The 23560-nt window shown below is 38.1% G+C and overlaps 1 protein-coding gene across 1 annotated transcript in view; it reads left to right on the forward strand.

The window, feature by feature from the left end:
- The window catches only part of kcna4 (potassium voltage-gated channel subfamily A member 4), an 83134-nt gene extending 71645 nt beyond the window's left edge, over nucleotides 1-11489 (forward strand). Inside the window, exon 3 of the transcript XR_002292479.2 lies at nucleotides 3623-11489. The gene's annotated coding sequence lies outside the window, so the exon portion shown is untranslated. The remainder of the gene's footprint in view (nucleotides 1-3622) is intronic.
- Nucleotides 11490-23560: the final 12071 nt, after the last annotated feature.

The following is a 23560-nucleotide window of genomic DNA, read 5'->3' on the forward strand; positions in this document are numbered from 1 at the left end:
GTTACACTTCCCTGGTTCATCTTTTCTTTTCCTCTCAGCCCTGCACAGACATGCTCCCATTCCATGAGTGTACCCTGTTTTAGCAGTCACAGTAGTTTTCATGATTCTAAGGCTACGTTCACACTGCAGGCTGAAACGTATGAAGGTAAAAATGTGTCTAAAAGAACGCACTTGTAGATTTGATGTGAGAACTTGTAAAATAGAATGTGAAAACTTGTGCATCAAAAATCTGCATCTGTGTGTAAAAATCTTCTGCTGTGAACTGACAAATTTCCATTTGCATGTGTTCATTTAGAGTTACAACTTCCAATCTGTGATTACAACTGCTCAAATTTGCTTCTGCGTGTGCTCGAATCTGCTGCCGCAAATCACAGGTGCACTACAACTGCGCTCTGAATTCTGACACATTCCTTGCGAGAAACTTGTGTCTTAACTGATCTGTGTCCGATAATGGAACAGGGGGGGGGTTAGAGGAGGCGGAGTCAACCAATCAGAGTGCAGGACTCGGAGAACTTGGTAAAGTATTCACAGATTCGGACTTCCTGCTTGAATAACTCTTCTGATAAATGTTCAAATGTGACAGAATTTTGACACAGATGCAGATTTTTGATGCACAAGTTTTCACATTCTATATTACAAGTTCTCACATCAAATCTACAAGTGCGTTCTTTTAGACACTTTTTTACCTTCATAGAAAGACCCAATTTCAATTACCGTATTTTCCGGACAATAAGTCGCACTTTTTTTCATAGTTTGGCAAGGGGTGCGACTTATACTCCGCAGCGACTTATATTAGAAATAAATTGAAATAAATACATTGTTAACCCTCCTGTTATGTTCATTTGTGAGGAACAGAGATGATGTTTCTGGGTCAATTTGATGTATGAGGTATGTTAAGTGTTAAGAGTATGTTAAGTGACTCAGAGAATCAGCAAACCTTTTTTTACAGTAAGATCTTGAAGGCTAACAACATAATATTTTATTTTCCAATGATTTCATAGATTCAGAAATGCAATAAAAGTGAAAACTGTTTCTACAAATACAGGATGAAAACAGAGTATTAGTTAGCCAATGATGCTTCATGAAAGGAATAAATAAATAAGTTTGAGGAAAAATTACTGTGAAATTATTAGATAAACAGTCTGCTATGATTGTGTCATATAAGGTTGTGAAAGTTAAAATGCGACTTATAGTCCAGTTCGACTTATCTGTGTTTTTTTCTACTTTATAATGCATTTTTGGGCTGGTGCGACTTATACTCCGGTGCGACTTATAGTCCGGAAAATACGGTAGTATCTGACCTGTATCTGATCTTTCCATGACAGTCTGAATAACACAGAGACAATCTTTTCAAATGCGACCCACGGCACTTGGGTATGTGGTACTGAATCCGATACTTATCCGATCATTTGAAATGCGACCTCCGTCTGAACGGCCAAGCCACATGTATCCGACCGGTACGTCATCGATACACTACAAACCTCATAATTCTGCATTGAAGTAGGCAGGAACAGAACAGAAACATCAACCATGGCAGACGATGCTGCCGAGACCAGTCAGCGGAAGGGAAGTGAGGTCACCGATTTGATTAATATTTGGGGTGACAGCTCTACTCAGGCCAAACTCAAGGGCTCTTTTTGCAACTGGGCGATTTTTGAAAAAATTTCAGGCGAAATGGCCGAGCGTGGTGCTGAACATTTCCCGCTATGACTTTTTTTCCTTTCCGACCGTGGTCAGAAGCGCGGGAGACTGAAAGCGGATCCTCCTTCGGGGTTCACTTCCCGTTCGGACCCTCAGATTCTCCAGAGTGGGTTAATAAAGAGTCAATAGCAGTTATTCTGGGGGAAGCCTTCTTTTATTATCGTTCTCCTTCCTCAGTAACACACAACATGAATGCGCGCCCCCAACACACTTCCTCTGTCCCTCTCACTCCCTCCTGCGCTGCATGCGCTCTCTCCTCTCTCTTACACACACACACACACACGCGCGGCCACAGCACATTCACATCCCCATTCCACAACAGTGGGTACAGACGATCCTGGCTCCAATGCCTTCTTATAATGAGAAGATTGTAATTGTACTGGCTTCTTTGTCAAAATGAATTCAATAATGCAAAAAAAGCTCCGCTTTTGAAACACTGTTGTTGACATCCATTGTTAATGTTAGCTACTACCGCAAACAACGAGTGACGTTGTTCACCGTTTAGTACTCTTCTGCGCATGCGGGTCACTTCTGGGTAATTTCACGTTCACACAGGAGATCACAAAAGTTTGTATTTAATTGGAAATGTGAACAGCCTTTCAAAAAAATCTGATCTTTTCAAAAAATCGGAATGGAGCATTAAGCCCTGCAGTGTGAATATAGACTAAGAAGATGCTTAAGTGTAGAGGTCTTTTCAATAATTTAATGTTTTTATCTTTAATGCATTTCACTTCTTGTTTTAGCCTTTTTTATGATGTTGTTGTTTTATTATTTTTGGGGAAAAGTGCTAAATGGATAAACTTTGTTGACTTTGCTAGATGTAAACTGTCCATATGTCTTGCTTGACTCTTTAAGCTTTAGCTCTAAGTGTTAACATTCTTTTGGCTACCATAACTCTTCAACCATTTACCCAATAATATCTTTTCTGCAGATTCTGAAGCACAGAATAGCAGCCTTGTGCTGACATGCAACACTGAACATTAGTGGTTTTTTACACAATCCATCAGTTGGTTCTGTTGCAGAGAAAAGGTGTTTTGCGTTGTTACTAACATAGTTGTTGCATATCTGTACAAAGCTTTTTTGCAACACTTTACTTTAGTAATATGTGGCATATCGGTGCAGAGACGAAACAAAAAGCCAACACAGCTACTGTGTAGCAATGTCGGACTCTGTCTTTCTTTTTTTTTATGTGTTACAAATGACATATTTTTGGCTGTATAAGTAGTTTTTTTTTTACGTGTTGCAAACAAGTTTGTGAGTTAAAGGTATAATGAAAATGCTATGGTGGTTAACATGTAGCATATTAAAAACAAGTTCTAGAGTTAATGTAAATAATAAAGTCTGACTGACGGACCTTGATTTATCTCTTTAGTCTCGATTGTGCATCTTATAGTTTGGTGCACCTTACAAATGGCAGTTTGAAATTAGACCATTTGCTGGTGCGCCTCATAATCCAGACTACCTGCTAGTGCCGGAAATGCAGTTTTTTTGTTGTTGCAGAAAACAATTAGTTATATGACAAAAAAAGTTGTGAATAGATGTTAAAGGTGTTTTTTCTCTTTGAATTGAATTTTGAATCCATTACTTACTATCCAGTGCTACTTAATGTTAGAAATTCTGTAATAATTTTTTGCTTTAATGTAAGCACTGCTGTGTAAGATCTGCTGAAAGACGTTAGGCTCAAGGATTTAATGGTGAATTAATGGAGAGGTAGATTTATACCCTGAACGGGCTATTTCAATTTGACTTTTTTGTTTTCGAAACACATCACCATTTCCTTCATCAAAAAAGAAAACAACCATACCCAACATTTTTTTTTCAAGTTTTACATTGTTGAAACGACACCAAAAGATTTACAGACATCATTGTGTGCTTGTTTAATGATTATCATTTATTTCCTGTTTCTCTCTTTTTTTTCCAGTGCTGCCAGTAACAAGAAGTGAACAAGAACCCCGCCCCCCACCCCCCATCCCCCAACGTCTCTGGAAACCGAAGAGAACAAGCAAAACATTGCGACCAGTCGACTTCGGCGCAAGCGGACTCTGCAAAGCGTCAGCTGGACGGGACTTTGGAAACTTTTGTGAGGAGATCAAAGCTGCTGTTCTGTCTCAGTGGACAAACCTACAAGTGTTGAGACTGGAGGTGGCAGAGAGTAAGTTGTGACCCCAAAATGATTGCCTTAATTGCTACAAATACAGACGTAAGAAGCGACAATATCGAGAGACTTATAAGAACTTAAAGATGTTTTCTTTATATGTGAAAAAAAGTGTTATGTATGGAACAGATGTGAATATTTTAATAAGATAGAGATAACGTTTGGTTGTATTGTCAACATGTTTTAGTTGGGTCGGCTTTGTGTCATTGGTTCTTAAACGGTGAGGCTGCTCTGCTTTTATGCAGCACTTTTTACCTTGTTTCATACTTCCAGCCTCACCAAGGCTGGCCTCTGTTGTTTAATCAAATGCTGGCAAAAAAAAAACACATTGATTCTCCATCATAGCACCTAAAAATCCTTATTCAGACAATGCATGAATGATTGGGGGACCCTTTCTGGTTTAATGCAGCTCTCAGATGAAGAACATAGTTTCCTCCTACATTACGATCCACTTACACTTAAGCAAAGATGTCAGGAACATAAACATCCATCACACAGACCTGCCACCTTCACTCTCTACCATAAACAACTGGCAGACAAAAATGGAACATAAAGACGAAAGAACTTTTAATGTTATTGTTTTTTTTCCACAGATGCAAATTTAGAGCCGACCAGCTGCTTTGTTGATATGTTTTCACTCTAAATTTACCTGTATGCAAAAGTAACATGGACGTGTGTTCTATATTTTTTTAAACCTAGCCTTGATAATTACATAACCAAAGGTGAAACCCTGAGTTTATTGTAAGTTGTGGACTTCTGGAAAATGTTGTGACATAGATGCACATCGAATAGGGAGAAAAAAATGTAAATATCAGACATTTATACTTGTGCGTCCGAAGATGTGTTTCAGATAGAGTAATTTGAGACTTTTTACTTTCTTTGACTGTTAGAACCATCAACCATAAGGATCTGTATTTGGTTTGTCCACGCAGATACAATCATGTTCTTATTGTTATGACTGCTGCTCCGACGTTCCTCATGATCATCATGTTTTTGGAAATGTCATTTTCTTTTACCTGTTTTTGTTTGGTTGTTTTTGTTTTTTGTTTTTTACATATTTCTAAATCCCCGTTAAAATTTTACCATCTGGTTTGTTGTGCTCTGTCAGAAACTAAAATGCTGCTGTTGTTTGCGCAGCCTTGTTGGAGAAACGTGGACTTTTCTTATGCTACATTCACACCGACCTTGGCAACACGCGGTGAACCAACCACTTTAAATAAACATCCGGTGTAAATACGCAGATGAGCATTTTTAGCTTCTGAGTTTAAAGCTTTCGCATTCACGCGTTCGCAACCAAATTTTTAAGATCGTTTTTGGCTCCATGTACAAAAGGCGCTGCAATTGTACATAGTGAAGTATGGATGCCGTCCTTTTTAATTGGCGAAAGGTGCCAACTGTTTGAAAATTGATCAAGTAGGAGAAATCAATAACTGCGGTTTGTGTCCTGCCGGAATTCTACGACACCAGGGTTTTCATTAATCCGAATAGAGCTGTTAAAGAAAAACATTCACGAGATCTGCGCCGCTTCAGCATTTCGCAATAATGTTGGTACATGCGCTAGTAGCGATAGTCAATTGTAAACACCATATGATAAATGCGGGTTTAGTATAACAAGAACCCGCTTTTCTAGAATGCGTGTCACATTCTTGGTGTGAACGTAGCATTACATATATTAGAACAGCTATGTTTCCTTTCAATGAAATGTTTGAAATGTCGACTGACATGCCAGTAGTAGTAAGTGATCTCTTATATTTTTATGAAGACGGTGTTTTATTTTCCTAAATATTTTACTTTCAGAACACTATTTACATTGTTTGCTATAATAGCACCTAAAGGCTTGAATCTAGAGTTTTCTTTTCTATGTGTGTTGGAGAAAATCCAAAGTTGGCATTCTTTAATGATTTGCTTCCCTTAATACCTCATAAATGGTATTCTTCTAAAAAAATGTTTCAGTGTTCCAAATTTTTCCTTAGTGTCCAACGTTTACTGATCAATATTTAGCTTTGCATAGATGTCAGGAGGACTTGTTCAGGGTCCCCAACAGTAGCTGGGTTGGCTCCAGCAACCCGTGACCCCGAAAGGCATTCAGCGGGATCTGGAGATGGATGGATGGATGGATGGATGGATGGATGGATGGATGGATAGATGTCAGGAGCTTCTTGAGGAAGGTTGTTGGAAGTTGAAAAAATGATAGTCAATGCCAAATACATGCTATTCCGATATATTTTACTGATAACTTGGTTAAAAACTCATACAACAACAAATATGAGGTTTAAGCTGCAGCCATATGAAAAACTAAGGTGTTTATCCAGACATAAAAATATCCAAAGCTGGATAGGTTCAAATGTTTTCCCACCACTTCCTGTCGTTACACCTCTGAATGTGCACAGATTGCAAAAACAAGATATAACACCCTTAATGGATGAGTTTTAGATGTGCTGGCAGGCTGAGACAGAGCCAGGCCAAATACTTCCCCATTTACAGCTCCTGAGCTAAAACCGGTTTGTTATTGAGCGTATTACTGCATATTCACACCACTGACGTAGCAGTTTGAATACAAAAAAAAGGAAAGTTATTATACTCACGTCAAGCAATATTTTCCAGTGGTGGATTAAAGGAAAACATAGTCAGTGTGAAAAAAATACATCCCCTGGAATGATTTTGTTACACTGATCTTGTCAGATTACGTGCCTGAAGCACAAGCTGTGCCACGCTCGCAGCGCTCCATCAGCAGAGGCCTCATCAGTCTGGGGGCTGTCGAGTCGGAGGGGGGAGTTTGACCCAGGGACTTTAATCTGAACATGAGCTCACAGGGTGTTTACAGACCTGAGATGTAGCTGCAGAACTAATCATACAGACATTAAATGGTGGTTGGAAGTCTGCCACGGCTGTACGTTAATGAGGGACAAATTAGTCAGCCTCAAAGATGCAGTGGAAAAGGATAACATGCCACTGGGTTAGCAGATACTACAACCGCCTAAGAACTGATACTGGAAGGAACTGTGACCAGTCAAGGAGAACACTTCAGGACACCTCCAGACAGTTTCTTTAGTCTATGCATTAAAATAATTTATGAGGAGGACACTGAGACAGCTGTAATCACTGGAGCAGGAGGAACCAATTAAAAGGCCATGTAAAGAAGAACGAGGCTAAAAAAAGGTCAAGGCTGTACACGCTGAGGGTGAACGAAAAAGAACAAGACAGAAAACAGCGCTGTGAGCTGGGTCAAATAAATACACGGAATAAAATCCTTCAGAGATGCATCTAAGGAGTGTCATGAGCCAAACTCAAAATAAAACACCAGAACAGTTTTAGGTTTTTACCTGTGAAATGTGCTACAGATATTCATTGAAAGCTGAAATCAGCCCCTTTCTACAGCTCACAACTTAGCAGTCGTTTTGTCTGGGCATCAGTCAAGTATAAAACAATAAGTGAGTCCATCTGCAGCAGTTTTAGTTAGGCATTTGGGTTGTATGGTAGCCCTGAAGTGCCAATCCCATTAACAACTCTGGAAACTGGAAAAGGTAGATACAATGGGACATTGCTGATTGGATGATGATGTTTGATTTTTGATGTTTGAGTTTTTTGTCTGCATACTAACAAAATGTTGGAATTAGTACAGAGAATATCCATTTACGCTTCATGCCAAGTAACCTTCGGTAGAAATGATGGACAAACACCGTCATCCAATCAACGTACCTACATACATAGTACCTACCTTTTCCTTTTCCTTTTTGGAAATTACTATTTGTTTTCTGAAACATTTCATTTTTATTTTGTTTTATCGTTGGATTTGTGTTTTAATGATGATGAAAAGAGAAAAGTTTAAAAAGTGATTTCAAAACGAACTTAACCTAAGCTTGAGAAAATACAGTAGTATAATAAATATACTTCAGACTTTTACTTATATATTGTACCAATTGGTACAAATAAGATCCAGATAAGATACGTTATTCTCTTTTCCAGAAATTCAATTTTTTCAGATTTGTGTTAAAATAAACAAAGAGTTTTAAGAAATCTGAAGTTGTAACAAACTGCATCTATTCAAGTAATAAAATGTGTGACCAAAGAATCAGAGAAATGCTAGATTATTTCTGCCAGACTGCATTTAACTTGATGTAATTACAAACTAAAATCTTGTATTTGTTGTGAAATTCTCAGTGTTGAAGAACAGCAGGGACATTTGGATCGTCCTAATCTCGTTATAAAGCTGTACAGTGTGAGAAAAGCTGCAAAACCCTTGGACAGTGACGCAGTTTGCATTTTTGATTTATTATTTGCGAGTGATATTATGTGCCTGACTGGATTTGGTGGGGATTTTCACCATCTGTGTCCCTCACAACAGTATTAGTACTTGAATAAAAGATTATTTTGTGCATGAAACTGAATACTTGACGTCAAAACTTGAGCAGACGTGGACAAATATCTTGGCGCCCCTGTATTGATGAGAGAAAAACCTGCACTAGTCACTGGAACGAGAAACGCGCAAATGTACCAGTAATCAAATCAATTGTTGAAAATCAGATATTGGTTTTGAACTGATGGTCATCAGAAAAGGTTAAAAACTAATTTGACCACAGAAACATATTAAACTGACGCCTTAGTCACGAATGCCCTTATGAGTGGATACGGGCTGTCTGTAGGGGAAAAATAGGCAAACCTGTACAGGATACGAAGGTGGTCCGAACAAAATTTTCAAGATCCTAGACCGCTTGGTGGGCCCATAAACCAATAATGTTCATTCACATCTCTTTCTACGGGCATGCTGCAGCCAACAGGTTGTAGTGAACAAGATGTAAGGGTTTGTAAAGTTGAAGTAGGTGAAAGTGGGTGTGTGCGTGTTATTTTATGGGCGGTGCTGGCAAACTGGATGGAAAACTCTGGACCTCGAAGTACCTGTACCGGTGTGTCTGTATGATTTCCAGGAATCCAAGCCCTACACATAACTGATTACCTGGTTCGGGTCTGTCCAGCCAATCACATCAGGGCATAGCAGGGTGTGTTGGAAAACACGCATGAATGCAGGCCTCAAGGCCTGGAGTTTCCCATTCCTGAGCTAAACTGTGCCGCTTGGATAACAAACCCTTCTAACACAAGACAGTAGGAGCATTTTACCAATGAGGAGTGAACCAAAATAGCGGTTAAAAGGTACAGAAGTTGGGATGACACTTGCAGAAATATTTTTCCTGCATAGAATTTGTGTAAAGGAATATTTATCTACACATTCACTCTGACGCTGAACACTGCGAATATTACTTTGTCAGTGATATTTCAGTCCCCATTCCTACCAATCCTGTCTACGTCTGCTTTTATTAAAACATTATTTGTTCATTTTTCTTACAATGGATTTCATTATTTTTAAATCATAATTGAAAGTCTTTCAAATAATAGCAAAATTAAAAAAATGCATTAATTTGGAAGATCGTAATATGTTTGGGCTACTCTGAGAATTACAGAGGAGTGGAGTGTTTTAGGGAGAGGTCAATGATGAGATTCCACTAGCAGTATGGAACTATGTTGGCAAAGTGCAGGGAGTGGTTGGTAAAAGAAAAAAACAACAACATTAAAGCAACGAACAACACACCCATAAGAAACATTTTGTGTTCACAGCACCTTCCATTGCACAAGACTGGATGAACAAGTGCTGACTGCCAACTTTTTCCACCTCTTTGAAAATGTTATGTCAACCCTCCTTTATCAAAGTGTCAAATACCAGGAACTTCACGCAAAGAGAAAACTAAATCTGATGAAGCTATATTTAAAGTCCCACTCCGATCATCTTTTGCTCTATTTTAAAAGCATTCCCAATGTTTGTTTGTGTTTTTTTCCAATTGTGATGATGCTGTTTTTAGCCACAATCAAAAAACCTATGTCTAGAACATAGTTTCTGCAGAGCGACAGTAGTTCATTAGAAAATCCCCTCTGTGTTTTAGGAAGGACTCCTGCCTCCACTTCCCATCATCCATCAGGAAACACGTTAGCTTACAGCTCCTCACAACTAAAAAGAAATGCTTACCGATGCAATTGTTTTGATCCAGATGCAGGCTCAGGCAAGGAAAATTAAAACAGACATGGGTGTATTTGTCTGCAGGTGGATGCATCGGAATGTTGTGGAGTGGGGAGCTTGTGGCTTGCCAATGTAGGTCCTATGTCACTGCATTTTTTCCTGAGTCAACGCGATTTGAATAAAGAAATACTCAGAAATTAAGATTAAATTTTCTTTATATATGTCCTCCATCATCAGAAAAATGCAATAAGAACATGTTAAAAACACTATTTAGTTGTGGGTCATAACATTATTTTTCTAACTGGCTAAATCATCATAAATTTATTTACTAAGTTAGCAGAAACAAGCAGGAGTTGCCATCCCAAAAGAAAACACCAGAATTCTTTTTGGATCATGCACGGCTCTGAATGCTCTGGGGGGGCTTGATAGGTGACATAATGTGTCTTGTCACTTTTGGCTTTGAGGACCTTAAAGCACATCGCCCCGAAACATAAGAAAACACCAAGCTGCAACACATTTAAAAAAGTAAAAGCTCAAAAATGTGAGTTTGAGAACCACAAACTTGTGTTTGTTTGTTTTTTCAGTAACAGCATGGTCCCTTATGCTGCCTGTGTGCTCAGAAAATGAAGCAACTCTTCAACAGTGATAAGTGGAATGATTTTATTTTGTAAAATAAACATAAACTTGTTCATCTAAATAAAAAAAGGGAAATAAATTGATGAATTTTTGATCCAGATCAGTCCAGTAAGAGTTTCATTAACCGACGGTGTGGGGCAAAATAAATCTCCTCTTAATAAGGGAAATTAGTTGAGAAACTAAGGAAATGTAATTGTGACTATCATCCAGTGGGCAAATTGTTGTTTTTTATTTTTGACTCTAAAACTAATTTGACATTTGGATTTTTTACCCTGGAACTTTCAAATATCAAAAATAGTGACACATGAGTATAACAAATTAGAATCTTAATCTAAACACAAAAGCATAAAGCATTGTTACAGGTTTATTTACAATATTCAGATGGTTTAAATCTAAAACTATGATTCTAAGATCTGTTCAGTTGGATATTGATGGAGGTATTTATTATTATTATCATGTATTAGTATTATTTTGGGACAAAGGAAGTGGTGGTTGATCTATTTGTTACAATGGTATTACTTCAGTTCACCCAATGTTTGACCACAACAACATAGAAATCGCATCACCAAGCAGCAAAAGGAAGACGCTGGTAAATATTATCAGACATGTAAAAATATATTTCTTCACCACAGATGTTGAGATATATACATGTGGGCAGCCTTGCATTTTATTCTGCATGATGCGTTGTTTTGAGAAATATGCATCCTAACCTAAGATATGTTTGTACTTTTCTCCGCCAAGGGTGCTCCTCTTCCTTTCCTCCTCTCTTTCTCTGTATCTTTGGGGCTTTGTCACTTTTCACCCTAATTCTATGTTGTTGGTTATTTTTTTGTGTTGTTTTTTTGTCCTTTGTTTTGTTTTTGGTAAACCTTACAACTTCTGGATTTTCTACATTCATAATCTTTTGTAGACAGCAATATGAGATGTGATTCAAAATGGAATATGTGCAATGTTGATAAAAGAAAAATATAATATATTAAATAAAAATTCTGAAAAATAAAATATGAAAGTCGTTGTTTCTGCTTTTAGTGTTTTGGTAACTGAATTCATCCATCATCATCAGCTGTTATAATGCTTTTTTAAAAATCAAATAAATTTAATTTCCAGAGTTTAAAAACATTTAGGCAAGAAATTGTAATACAGCAAGTTACAGATTACAGGTATACACAGTTATGAACAGATTATCCTGGGAAAAACAGTTTGCATAAACAAGATCCTCTGGTCTTTCATTAAACTTTATTTTTAAAGCAATGACCTCGTGCAAAGTATAAACCTGGTTCAAGACAAAACCTGGCTTCATTAGAATTCAGACAAGAGTGAAAAATGACAAAAAATAAGTTACAACACGTGTGGTCTATGCCATTGCTCAAAGTGAGATGAACCTGTTACGCCCATATTCATCAAATCTTAAATTTGATTTGATTTGATTTTGATTTGAAATGGTTTATTTCAAGCAATTAATTAGAAATAATACACAACAGCAATAAAATCATCAGTTATACATTCATACAGTAACTAATCAAACTTAGGATTATTAGACATAATTAATAAATATTGCTTGTAAGGGAATGGAAGGAAGCGAACTTATATAATCCCACCCCGTTATACTATAGCCATTTTATTACATGATTTATCAATATCCGGTTCCTAGCTTTTATCAGACAGAATTAAGAATCATAAAGTATCAACAAAGCACATGCCAAAGATGAATTACTTAATTATTATGTAAAAATAACTATTTCAGAAATTAACATGGCAAATGCAGATCATTTATCTAAAATATATGCAGATTATGTTACTTATAAAAGTCATTCATATAATTAAAAAATAATACTTTATCAGTAAAATACACAACACTGTTTCAGAGATTTTCATACAAAATTTCATCAAGTATCAAAATTTAAAAACGTGCAAAATTATGCTACATTAGGAAAGATTTTTGAATCAATTTATCAGTTTTTGGAGCAAGTGAAGTAATATTCATTAAACGTCGATCAATTTAACCATTTTCAATAAGTGATTAATCATTTGTTTTACTTTTTTTATTTATAATAAAGTAATGCTGTAAGGGAAAATAAAAAGAGTCCATAATCTGTCGATTGTCCAGGGTTGGCATTTCTTCTTCTGCTGATTAACAGCCGTTCTTCTGGGTTTAAACAGTTTATAGTTCTCTTCGATGTTATGACTGCAGACATTAGATTCAGGTCCATATCCTTCTTCAGTTGATATCAGCGGCGGTAAATTAAGCCTCTCTTTCAAAACCACAAGCAGACCATGTCACGTGAGTAGGAAGTCGGAAGTATGCGTGGACCGCTGTGCTAAAGAACTGGTGTGGCTTTGTAAAATAAAAGTTTTATTTGGCTTTATTAAATTGCAACTTTATAAAACTTTATAAAATTTATAAAACTACTTTCACCAACATTGAACCTGAGGCTCCGGAAGAACTCAGAGATTTCAAGGATTTTATCGACGAGTGTTTTGACTGGGTCGTCATGGAAAAAACACAAGCCGCTGCTACTCCATTTTTCAAGCGTGGACGCCGGGATGACTCGCCGGGAGCTGCCTCGTCTCCTGGCAGCAGCTTCGGAGAAGCCCTGGAGTCGATCGACAAAAAGCTGCTCTCACTTGACGGCCGGCTTGCGCTTGTGGAGGTTTTCCATAAGGAATTCCAGGCTCTGCAGGAGGCGCGGGAATTTAGCCAGCAGCAAGTGGTGGAATTAACGTCAGAGAACCGAGCGCTCAGAGAGGAGGTGGAGAAGATTAAAGAACGAGCTGCAGATCTCATCTGACTACCACAAGATCAAAGAAACGATGCTGGATCTTCAGGCCCGAAGCATGAGGGACAACTTGGTTATCTTATGGATTCCGGAGCGGGCTGGGATTTGGAGAAAACCTTGAAAAACCTTATTAGGGATCAGCTGAAAGTCCCAGAAGAAACGGCAAACCAGATCACTTTCCACCTTGTCCACCGTTTGGGTGGAATTAAACCAAACAGCCAGAGGGCGATTGTTGCAAAGTTTGAACACCACAAACACAAAGAATTTCTCAGGAGCCTTGGACGTGAACCGAAGGGAACAAGTGTCAGCATGAATGATCAGTTCCCAGTAGAGATTTTACAGCGGCAGAGGAGCCTCTTTCCCCTCCGGAAGAGGTTCATCAAACTGGCTCCCAGGCAGTCATCTGCGTGGACAGGGTTTATGTGGACGGTGGGCTCTACGGAGAAGAAGGAGTCACCACCTGGCTGAACTAAAGACTGGAAACAGGTGAAGTAAATATATCAACCTCATAATACATGATATCAATAATAAATATATTAGGTTAACTGAAACTATAAAAGCATTGTGTGTTTAAGGTAAAATACTTCTGTGACAGCTGGTCTAGCCAAGTGGTTAACACAAAACGAAAAGTATGAGTTGCTGTTCGTTTTGTGTGTGTGTTTTGTTGTTTTACTCTTTTTTTTTCTTTGTGTTTCTTTCCCTTCTCTATCCCTATTTTTACCCCTCATCCTGGATGGTAGGATCAAGTGTTGTGAGTACAAATGCTTCAAAACTAACTAAGTGTATGCATGCACACGCACTTGCAGAGGAAGACTTTACGTACTGTTCACACCTCATACAGACACACACGGTACTCTAATAGCAGTAAACAAAAGACCACAGGATTCACACAGCTCTTTCACACTTGGTAAGACATGCTGGTCACAGGTACATACACAATCTTATTATATCTACCATTACTCAGTTAGTATAGTTATGGCCACGATCAACTTTGTTGCATGGAATGTACGTAGGGTTAATTCTAGTGGAAAGAGGTATTATTTGTACTCTAACACGACTAAGGGATGGTTTATACTTCAAAGAGATTTGTAATCGCCTGCATCTCAGTGGTCGCATGGCCATTGGAGCGGAATTGCCCCAGTCACTGCAGAATGTAAATGTTAAAATGGTAAATGGCACATACTTGTATCGCGTATTTCTACTTTCCTCGTAGGCCAAAATTGCTTTACAGTCACAGTCCCATTCACACACTGGTGGTGGCTCAGGTGTCGAACACTGGTGCCAACCTTCCACCAGAGGCAAGGTGGGGTTCAATGCATTCCTCAAGGACACTTCGACATATGAGCAAACAAGGCGAGAATCAAACCTGTAATATTCAAATAGGAGGTCGAACGCCCCACCACTGCACCACAGCCGCCCTTATGTGACACCTGCTGGTGACGTCACCAAATTCACCTGTAAAAGCTTCCACACATCATTCCCAGCTATCTGTTTTCTTAACCTGTTTTAACTGAAGCTAACTGTGGCACTGTGACAAGCTTTAGTACATCACTGGAGTCAGGAAAAAAAAGCTCTGTCAGGAGGGGGTCTGAGCATCCCGGTGACAACGCGTTTTCATCCACAGAGGTTGCTTTTGAAACTTGATGCAAGGACCGTACATGTTGAACACTGTTTAAATATTTCACACGGGTCTGTCGCGATGCCTGATGGATGCATTACATTTTCCTAGCAGTTGACTTTTGACTGGATTCGCAGGAAAAACGACACCAGTCATTTATTTTAAGCCTCACAAACTTGTAGAAAAAAAAAAACATTTTGTCATGACTCTAAATTATTCGTGTTTGCCTGTAACCAAGTGTAGGAAATGAAAAATTACTGAAGATAAATAAAGTGAGTCAATTTGTCTGACCACAAAAGATTTGTGCAAATTACGTCAAAAGAACAAGGTGAAAATGGGTTTTAATGTTACATAAAGCAATTAGACTCTATCATTTAAATTATTGACTCTACTTACTTACAGAATGTAAAAATATTTGTAGGCAAATCTTACTTCATCTGGTTTACCATGGTCTGTCCATTATTGCAGGGGGTGTCATTGGACACCTAACAAGGAACAATAGCCCAGCCCAGGTCAAAAGCTGCTCTCATTTAATCATGCTGGCAAATTTGGTATTCACCAACCGCCTTTGCAAGGAAACTCAATGCCTTCTTGCTGTATAAAGGTAGCCCATGAAACCTAATCATGTAAATCCCAAAACAACACCACTGCCGTGGGACTGCGGATGGAAAAGACGTCGGCAACCGTTGTTGCAGACACAGCATTCCTCAAGCCGTGATCTCTCAAGGGAATATTTACCAGCTTTTGCACTCAGAACCTGTGGTGCTGACCTTGGACTTACCCCATTGGCATATTCTTTACACATCATTTTATTTGATTTGACAGCCAGTGACACACATAGATGCGATTTTGGGAACCTCTGTGATGTTTGTACCAAAGAATTTGCATAAAAACAAAAATGAATCGGCAGCTAAAAAAACTGTGGAACACTTAGACAGTAGTAGTAGTAGTGGTATAAGATTTATTTCAAATCAAATCAAAATTTCTATTGAACAAAAAAAAACAAGTCTACACACGACTTTGAAAATAGGATTTGAAAGGGGAATGGAAGAAGCACATGCTTATAAAAATCCAAACTCTCACTTAACAACACTCGTAACAACAAAACAACGAGATTAAACATTTGACAAATTATAACGCTAACATACGAGAAACACCTGACAAAGACAGACAGACACGCCCAAATACTCCGACCACACACCACACCCCCTATAAAACAGGAAGAAGGAAACAAGATGCCTCAGCTGAAAAAAGATACAAGAACAAAACAAACCAACATGCGTGAACACATATAAACATGTATCTTCTTCTTTTTTCCTTTATTATAAAAAAGGAAAATATATGCAAAATCTTACAGACAAATAGAGGTGAGGAAAAGACAAAAACCAGCAGTGAAACTCCAAATCCAGCATCAGCAGATTCTTTAGACTCATCCTACAGTCCAACAGCTGCTTTGAAGCAGAGAGGCTTAGGCAGCGCGTTAGCTTTTAAATCTTTTCACACACCAAGAGAGAAGGAATCACTGTTTGGGATGTCAGAGGCGCTGCTTCTAATCTGATAAGACTGTTCGATATGTAAACTCAATCCAAATGTGTTACTCTTCACAGTTGTCTTACAAACAGAAGGAACATATATTTACACATATAGTGAAGCGTCTAAATATCCACTTTAATAGCTGTTAGGTATTGGGAAATTGCCAATATTAATATTGATGGTGAAGTAACTTGAATTAATTAAAGACAAATGAAGCAAATCCTTTTTAATTAAAAAAACAAACAAACAATGGTGGCAGGTGTTGGATATGTAATGTTTCGGATATATCTACCGGTATGTCAGATTTCCCTGAGGCTGTAAAAGTCAACCCAAATGATGGGACTGCTGAGAACTGGACTGAATTACTACTCTGCCTTGCCTTCCAAACAGGGAGTACCAAAAAGGCTCCAAGAAGCCAAAAATCCCAAAGACTTCTATAGAGAAATGCACATCTATTACCCCTTGTGCTATCCTAGGCACTTTAACATTGGGAGTGGGGTCATCTAGACCCACTAGACAGTGCGCTGAACTTTTTTCTTCAATGATTTGTGATTGAAGAAAACCTCTCGGTGGGTGGAGTGTCCCTGCCCCAGATTGAAGAGTTTAAATACCTTGGGGTCTTGTTCACGAGTGAGGGAAGACCGGAGCGTGAGATTGACAGGCGGATCGGAGCGGCGTCCGTAATTATGCGGTCGTCCGTAGTTATGCGGTCGCTGTATTGGTCCGTCGTGTTGAAGAGAGAGCTGAGCCAAAAAGCAAATCTCTCAATTTACCAGTCGATCTTTGTTCCAATACTCACCTATGGTCACGAGCTCTGGGTCATGACCGAAAGAACGAAGTCCCGAATACAAGCGGCTGAAATGAACTTCCTCCGCAGGGTGGCTGGGCGTTCCCTTAGAGATAGGGTGGGAAGCTTGGTCACCCGCGGAGAGCTCGAAGTAGAACCGCTTCTCTTCCACATCGAAAGGAGCCAGTTGAGGCGGCTCAGGTATCTAGTCTGGATGCCTCCTGGACGCCTCCCTGGAGAGGTGTTCCGGGCATGTCCCACTGGGCGGAGGCCCCGGGGAAGACCCAGGACACACTGGAGAGACTACGTCTCTTGGCTGGCCTGGGAACGCCTCGGGGTCCCCCCAGAGGAGCTGGAGGAAGTGGCTGGGGCGAGGGAAGTCTGGGCATCTCTGCTTAGACTGCTGCACTTGCACTTGCACGGATAAGCGAAGGAAGATGGATGGATTTGTGATCTTCACTGGTTTCCATGGATTACATGAAATCCTCTCCACCTTTATCCACCTTTGTCATGGTAGGGAGAACACCTCAATGGTCATCTTGACCCCATAGGATAGCACAAGAGTTACTCAGTCATTCTATTTGTCAGAATATCTATTCTTGCTCTAAAACCTTTTTTTTCAACATGTTCTTTTCATGATGTTTTTTTTGTAGAGTGAGTTTTTCAAGTTATAAACCAACCAGATCAGATGCCTCAATAAAAGTATGTGGTCTCATGGCAAATGTACGAACCATTTGATTGGCAGGTTATCCAGAGCCCACTTTCAAATGGTAATAGTGTGGCCTTCAAAACAGCCCAATCCTGATTGGAGAGAGTGGTTGTCATAGTAACATGGACTAATATCGACTCAGCCCAATCACTGCTTACACTTGTCGTCCGGCTCCAACGGACGGCATCCAGATAGCAAAACAACGGCAACTGATTTGACTTCATTTAATTTGAATAAACCATTTTCTATGGATGACATCAAACTCACTGAGTCCTGTTCTCATATAAAGTCAAAAGTCAGCCCGCACTGTGGAATGTGAACGAGCATCACACTTTCAGTACTTTACACAAACAGAACTTGTTAGTTTTCTTTATAAAATCAAATCAAATCAAATTAAACTAAATTAAACCTTAAGTTTAAATGTTTTTCCATATTTAAGCTTTAGATTTTACTTTAAAAAAGGCAAAGATCATGTTCTATGCCCATGTATTAGTTTGATCCCAGTGGTCAATACTCTAAAGGCCGTGTCACACAGCTACAACCTTCATTTTCCGCATATTGCACAGAAGAAAATTGGTCATATGTGAATAGGAAAAAGTCAGAAAGGTTGTGGTTTTTGCGTGAAATTTTCACAGATGTATTACGAGTAAACCAAGCAATGAACAAGTAAATCAATTTTAAAAAAACATGCGTGATTATTGCACTGTTTATATGCAAATTAGTGATTTGCGGATCAATTATGTCATTTTAACGTGATAGGTTTGCCGTACACGTGATATAAAAATTTTACATCGGTGGTATGTCAGTTTGTCAGTTAGGAATGGTCAAGGACAGCCTTACACAAGACAAAGACAAACACAAGTAACATACATGTGTCAAACGTAGGATGATTAATCATGATTTACCTAAATTGGTAAAGAAGATAGACTAGACTTTCAATTATAGATTAACATACACATAGACACAATGGCAGTATAATCCCTCAATCTTTAATAGACCCATTTGGATAACAGATGTTAAATACCATAAGATAAAAGAGGGTAACAAGACTACTTCCATGTGAACTAAAACTACAATATTAATATTACTTAAGTAAACTGTAAATACCGTATCGTGAAAGAACGCGTCACCGTACATGACACATTGAATCCATTAAATGTGAAGGTTTTTTTCAAAAAGAGTTTAATAAATTGCTTGAAAACGAGTGGGGGGAAGCAAACTAGGTTCATTTTCTGATCAAAACACCCCAGATTACAATTTAAATAACTAAATAAACTAAATATCTAGCTTTGTTTTGTTAGAAAGATCTGCTGTATAACCTTTCAGGCTTTGCTTATGAAGACAAAGTCTATTGAAAATGTCAACACTCAGACCTGCAATTGTCTAATTCAGATCCTCTAATGGATCTTCATTTATTTTTGACACTTCCAAAATGGGAAAAGAAGTTAAGGTCAACTGTCACAGTAAACAAACAAAAAAGCGCATTTATACTTAATAAGATCTTGCCGGTTGGTGACTTTAGCCTTATTACCCGTCTTCATCGGCTTCCACAGATCTGAAAAATCTGTACGTTCTAAGCAGGAGTCCTTGTCCTCCCTATTGACATCCATCCTGTGTAGACCTGACAGATTTCCTACCCCGTTTTCTCAGAAAGCTTGAAGTGCTTGCACAGCTGGGTCACTGCTGAACACTTCATCACTTCACCCCATCTCTGAGAAGTATCTCATTTCATTCTGCTGCAGACACAGGGATTCGGTCTCACACAGAGTGGGTTGCTCTCAAAACAAAGGAAAGAAATGAGGATTTGTACCAGAGAAGTGGGAAGTTACCTCCAGAAGAGGGGAGGAAGACTCCAGTGATGAAACGGGTTGAGTGTATGAAGGGAAATGACTGTTGTCATGGTAACAGGCAGTGTGGTCTGTTGCAACAACATATTCCTAGCAGCATTAAGGCTTGATCAGGATCCAGCTCCTCACTAAAAACCTCCTCTCCACCATTTTGAATGTGGGGAAACAAATGGTTTAGAGAATGCTTAGTGATCCATAGTGCTCTGAATCATTGGGAGACACTGATCAGCAGAGCTAAAGTGACAAAGGCGCAGCTTCGTATCTAAAACTCAGCTGCCGTACATTGCTATCGAGGTTTCTGAAGGCTCCATGAGTGAGTCTGAGTCACTGACTCTTTTTAGGGGCTGTGAAGGAGGCATATTCGTTCTAATGGAGGGGGATTTCAGAGCATACATCTGAAAATAACAGTCAAAAGGTGGGGGGGATACTTACATTTCAGAGCTTACGATCATGGTGAGAGAATAAAAAAAAAAGTAGTATAATTTAAAATAATGTAATATGGGCATTTTGTGGGTTTTATTTATTTTTATTTTTTGCACATCATCCAGCGTAATTTAACTTTACCTACAGGGTTGTTCTGTTTTTGCAAACTGTCTTTTAAAGTTAAAATCTTTTAGTTTTAGAATTTTAACCCGTATCATATTTGCATTTTGAAAACCCCTATCTCATTAATATTCAAACTTTCCTTAAAAACCCATTCAACAAAACTTAGTCCATGACTTCTGCTCTGTAGTTCATTATCATTCCACTAGGGGCAGTAGAAAAGTTTTTCCTGCTTATTTTAAAAATGGCTGCCCCTATGAAATCCCAAAAACACCCTTGGCAGGAAACGTTTAGCTAATTTTCAATAAATCATCTATTGTTAATCTTTTTTACAATTGACTACTTGCTTTATTGAAAGAATTATAAATGTGCTAATAATAAGTTCTTTATAATACAGTTGTGTAAATCAAATTTCAGATAGTGGGGAAATAATGGGCTTTTTTATGTTAATGTTTTGTTGTGAGTTAAAAAATTTACCAAATCACCCAACTCATCATAATTAATACTATTTATATTTCATAAAAAAATATATGGCATTTTTTGTGGATTTTTAAAATTCTAATTTAAAAAAATAATCAATTTTTAGTCAATTATTTGATGTTGTGAACGTTACAGGGTTATTATTTGAAAATGTGTGTTAGGGTACAAGACACCACAAGACACAGTTTTTTCAATGTGTTCACATTTCATATACCTTTAAGAATAGCAGTAAAATGTTCAACAGAGCTGCACCTTCTGTAACTCTGAATTATACCAATGAAATACTGGATTGTCAGTTTACTTAACAGACATGGATGTAATGCACAGAGGGGTAGAGGAGAAGTGGAAAAGTGTGGAAAAGAATCAGGATTACATTTGGGCTGAGATGAGGATTTAAGCATGGAGTTAAGAGAAGACAGGGATTAAAGGTTATCTTGTGAGGGAGAAAATATTATTAACGCTGGTTGTCAGTGGAACTGTAAAAGTGAAATATGTGTAAATATGGGTGTGTGTTTTGTAACGCATCAAAGACTTGGGTCACTGACTTGTTTGTCTACACAGATGTGTGAGAAACCTCTTTTTGGTCTGACAGATTTTCAGCATTCTTTGAATGAAGCAAACACGGGCAGACTCCTGCACACGCAGTACATAGATTCCTCCGTCAACAGGACTATTCCCAGGCTCATTCACACACACACAGGCAGAAAATGGCACAGAATAAAGAAGATAGCACCTTGAATGGTAAGCCTTTTCAATATTTAACAAGAACAAGCACCATCAACCATTATTTCATGGACTACTGTATGTATAACTGTTTATACATCCATTTATGATTATGGGTTAGGGTTAGAGTTTGTAATCAATGTATAATACATGAAAATGATTTTTTATTTTTCTGTTTTTCATTTTTTTTATTATTACATTACTTAAATGCTTGAAATAAACCAACAAATCAGATCAAATTAATGCTATAATAGTTTACAAATAAACAAGTCAAAGCTAGTACTGCGTCACAACTAGCTTGAAATAATCAGCCGCTTTAATTGTCAGTGATTTCTTTACCGATCATGCAACCAGTGCAGTAAAAAAAACAGATATGTTTATTTAACAAGAGTTATCTCCAATGTATTTTTTTATATTGTAACAAGTGGATGTTAAATCTAATTTTTTTTCGATAAATGTGAGTTTTTTTCTAAACTGTTGTGTTTCCATTAGGCAAATCTATTAGCGCAAATCCAATTTACGCAGGCTATTAAAGCCTGCCCTAAAAAAAGATAGCCATACTGTAACTCTCACAATAATATAATAATTACAGATATGATTTCATCAACAACCATGTTCATCTTCATACAATAATAATAATGATAATAGTCCCAATAATATTTAAATGTATATGATTGGCATGCATAATGTTATCGTTTTTAATGTCTTTATACATGCTACTCTTAAACTTTTCTTCTTGTATTGTGCGCATACCAAAAGTTTGTAACAACCTTTCTGTGATTGACAATCAAATTGAGCACCAATTGGGATCCAGTCATTTGATTAACAAGCAACCATTAAATCCAATGCTATGTATCCCTTACTGGGGATCCTCCAAAAACTGTAGAAATTCCTACTTTCCCATACGGTAGTCCCTAGTTTAATGTGAGAGTTGTGTAAAACCCCTCACTACACACCTTTTGTAAGCAGACAAGAACATTTGCACACACTTCTCCCTTGTTTAAGGTCTCAAAGTTCAAACCTTTGTACAAAAAACAAAATGAATGCCCATCCTGACACAACCCTGTATTTTATCTGGGCTGGGGACCGGCACAGGGAGACCCAAACTTGGGTTACATATTCTTTGGTAAAATTATGAAACTTGCTCAGCAGGAGACACCAACGAAGTAATGCTATTATTATTATAATTCTTATAATTAGGAAGATAATACCTAGTAAAATGATCCAAAATTTGCTTTTAATGTTATCCAGAAATAGCTACCAAGCATTTAATCTATTGGGAAATGTCCTTGTTTTTATTGTCAAAAGAATTGTTGAACAAATTGTCGAATATCATAAAAATAGAAATGATGTTGAAAAGACTTTTCAATGATTTGCTCATCTAATTCAGGTTTACTGTGCTCAATAGCGAAACCACAGCTGTCTGCTTTGATTGTCTTTGTGTATTTGACTGAAAAGACTTGCGTGTCCTTTCTCCTTCAAGAAAATCCAGCTAAATTTATCCTGACCTTTTTAATTCCTTGTTTTCCAGACACAAAAAAAGAAATCAAATGGCTTGCAGGGAAACAAAAGCCTTCCCCCATTCTGAACATCACACAGTCTGTGCTGGGGAGCTCAAGCTTTGCATAAAATGAGCATTGATAAATTTAGCAGCACTTATGCAACTCCCGCTCAGTCTGAATCTCACTGATGAGGCAGAAAAAGGCCTTTATTTCATTTCAGCTTTCCTCTGTTAATGAATTTTTGTACCAATGCTGCAAACATGTAACCCCAGTGCCAGCAGAGCTTTGTGAGGAGCAGTATGGGGTGCCACAAAGCTGCCAAATGGCATGCTGTGAAGGTAATGTTAGAGAAACGTTTCCAAAAGAGCTGTCCGCGGTGAGTATCTATACCCACAGACCCCAGAGAAGCCGCCTGTCTATTTTGGGATTACCTGTACTCAACTGTCGCTGCTTTGAGAGGAAATGTCTGTCAGAAATCACAATCCATAGGAAAAAAAGGTTTAAAAAAAGGCCAATGCATTTGGGCCAATGATTTTACAAAT

The sequence above is a fragment of the Oryzias latipes genome, chromosome 3 (assembly GCF_002234675.1).
Source record: "Oryzias latipes chromosome 3, ASM223467v1".
Lineage (NCBI taxonomy): Eukaryota > Metazoa > Chordata > Actinopteri > Beloniformes > Adrianichthyidae > Oryzias > Oryzias latipes.